Source organism: Otolemur garnettii, unplaced genomic scaffold, assembly GCF_000181295.1.
Source record: "Otolemur garnettii isolate 467f Iridium unplaced genomic scaffold, OtoGar3 scaffold00028, whole genome shotgun sequence".
NCBI classification, from domain to species: Eukaryota; Metazoa; Chordata; class Mammalia; order Primates; family Galagidae; genus Otolemur; species Otolemur garnettii.
In genome coordinates this window covers 14,615,232-14,618,679 of record NW_003852423.1, presented here as the reverse complement: position 1 = coordinate 14,618,679, position 3,448 = coordinate 14,615,232, and positions in this window count along the sequence as shown.

Here is a 3,448-nt window from a genome sequence, read left to right as displayed (position 1 = left end):
TTCTAGCCAGTTTCATGATAACTTGATTATTATGTTTTTTCCACTAAATGCTTATGACCCTATCACATCTCATTGCCACTGATGTTACTAAAATTTAAAATATTTGGGGTGCTGGCCCCATATATCAAGGTTGGTGGGTTCAAACCCAGCCCCAGCCAAACTGCAGCAAAAAAATAGCCGGGCATTGTGGCAGGTGCCTATAGTCCCAGCTACTTGGGAGGCTGAGGCAAGAGAATCACCTAAGCCCAGGAGTTGGAGGTTGCTGTGAGCTGTGTGATGCCACCGAGGGTGATAAAGTGAGACTCTGTCTATAAAAAAATAAATAAAGTATTTGTATTTGAGTTGTTAATATAGCCATTAAGTGTGCGATCAGGGCACATTATTTAACCTGTATCTTGGCTTATTCATCTATAAAGTGAAGATAATGATATATCCTCTAGACTTGTGAGGGTTAGATGTGCTCATCTCCATTTGTGCAGGCATTTCAAATTTATTTATGCATTTAGAACAATGTAACACAAGTATTCAATATTGTTAGCTGAAGGCCAGGTGCAGTGGCTCATGCCTATAATTCTAGTACTCTGGGAGGCCGAGGTAGGTGGCTTTCTTGAGCTCAGAAGTTCAAGACCAGCCCTGACTAAAAGCTAGACTCTGTCTCCACTGAAAGTAGAAAAACTAGCTGGACTTGGTGGCCACCAACTGTAGTCCCAGCTACTCAGGAGGCTGAGGCAAGAGGATTGCTTAAGCCCAAGAGTAGGAATTGCTGTGAGTTATAATGATGCCACAGCACTCTACCCAAGGCGACGGAGTAAGACTGTGTCTCAAAAAATTATATATTGTTAGTTGTATAAAGTAGAAGCTACTAGATCCCCCCAGTACAGTGTCTGGTTGAGTCAATGAAATGGATCTTTTGTACTCCCATAAACACTGGTAGTGTATGGTCATTACCATATTCTCTAAAGAGCCTGGCATGAGTCAGTGGTTTAAGTCAACTTTAAATTTTGCTTTATGAGGTAAAGCAGATCTTTTGTTTGTTTGTTCTTGGGTTGTTTTGTTTCGTTTTGTTTGAGACAGAGTCTCAAGCTGTTGCCCTGGGTAGAGTGCTGTGGCATCACAGCTCACAGCAACCTCCAACTCTTGGGCTTAAGCAATTCTCTTGCCTCAGCCTCCCAAGTAGCTGAAACTACAGGTGCCTGCCACAACACCCAGCTATTTTTTTGTCATAGTTGTTTTAGCTGGCCCGGGTCCAGTTCGAACCCACCAGCCTTGGTGTATGTGGCTGGCACCCTATGCACTAAGCTATAGATGCCACCAAAGTAAAGCAGTTTTGAGTGCTAGAAGTAATAATTTTGATGAAACGGAGTGGGAGGAGCACAATTGTCAGTAATACTAGCTCTTTCCAGAGTGATTTCATAAGAAACCTATGTTCTATGGTGTATTTAATAGCCATCAAAACTTAGGTAGATTGCCAAAGGTCTACTTAACTCATTTATGTCTCATGGTCCACTGTTGGAATGGTAGTGACAGAGTTATTTATATCCTACTGCTCAAGGTCATCCCTGAGGTCTGATTTTTTTTCACACTTGTCTGCCTCTTGAGGGTACATGTTATCACGTGGGGCATGGAGTTAGTGCTGCAGATACTGGCATGCTGGAAGCTTGTCTAAAAGTCCTGCAAAAAATTCAAAAATTTCAACCTCCAGCATAAATGAGTTACCCTGCCTTTGGGTTCTGGGTTTTTTCCTTGGTATATCCTATAGAGAATCCACAATAAAAAGATAAATGTGATCTTGAATGACTAATCTTGAAACTTCTCCAATATCACTTTTCAATTCAACAGTCATGCTGCTTTTTGTACTTAGTCTGGTGTTTTGGTACAAGTTTAATTGATAAGATAGAAAGTGTTCAATGTGTGAGGGGCACAGGCTTTGAAAGCAGTCAAACCTGGACCTGAGTCTGATTCTGTTACCTGGAGTGAGTTTCCAACTTCTCTAAGCCTTAGTGTTGTCATCTGTAAAGTGGGGTGTTAAGGATTAAGTGAGTCACTCATTCAACACGTCCCCACAGTGTGCTAGGTTCTAGAGAAAGCGCAGTTAACATATCAGACCTGCTCCTGTAGCTTCCACTCCTAGAGGATGAGACAGAAGAGGAGAGAGTAGCTGTTACAAATATAAATATGACAGGTGATAAAAAAACAAAGGCCCTCTTTAAGAGAAGTGCTGAGAAGTATCTCTGAGGAGGTGATATTTAAGCCAAAGCCTGAAGGATAAGAAGGAGTCAGCCATGCAAGGAGTTGGAGGAGAAATATTCCAAGGAGAGCGAACAGTGTGTGCCAAGGTGCTACGTGAGAGGGTTTAGGGTGCTCAAAGAACTGAGGGCTGGTTTAACAGCATTTTGAACAAGAGAAAGAATGTTGCATAATGGATGGGAAGTGGATGAGTGCCAGATCATGCAGGGCCTTGCAAATCCTAAGAACTTTGGTTTTTCTCTCCTTGCAGAGCAGAGGCAGGAATCATTCTGCTGCCATGTGGAAAATGGGCTGGTAGGGGGCAGATAAACCCATAAACCCTATTGGGGGTCTACGGCAGCAACTCTTCTTAGAAATTGTGGGACTTGGGCTGTGTAAAGGGAGGAAAGTGGGTCATTTCCAAAAGTTTAGAGACAATTTATTTTTTTAATTTTTAAAATTTTTGGCTTGGCGCCTGTAGCTCAAGCAGCTAAAGTGCCAGCCACATACACTGGAGCTGGCAGGTTTGAATCCAGCCTGGGCCTGCCAAACAACAATGACAACTACAACCAAAAAATAGCTGGGGATTGTGGCGGGCCCCTGTAGTCCCAGCTACTTGGGAGGCTGAGGCAAGAGAATCGCTTAAGCCAGGAGGTGGAGGTTGCATGCCACAGCCCTCTACCCAGGGCAACAGCTTGAGGCTCTGTCTCAAAAAAAAAAAAAAAATGTTTAAATTTTTATAATTTTAGAGACAGAATATTGCTCTGTTGCCCAGGCTAGAGTGCAGTGGTGTGGTCATAGCTCACTGCAACCTTGGATTCCTGGGGTCAAGTGATCCTGCCTCACCTCAGCCTCCTTAGTAACCAGGACTACAGGCACAGGTCATATGCCTAATTGTTTTTTGGTGTTTTTTTTTTTTTTTTTTTTTTTTTTGAGACAGAGGGTCACTGAGTCCCCAACTAGAGTGGAGTGGTATCATTATAGTTCACTAAAACCTCAAACTCCTAGGCTCAAGTGATTCTCCTACCTCAGCTTCCTGAGTAGCTGGGACTATAGTAAAGTGCCACCATGCCCAAAAGCTAATTTTTCTATTCTTTGTTTTTTGTTTTTTTAGGGAAAAAAAATGATTTTTTTTGGATACTTCTATGGATAGTTTTACTAAATCATATTTTTTGTATAGATGGAGTTTCATTCTTGCTCAAATTGGTCTTTTTTTTTTTTT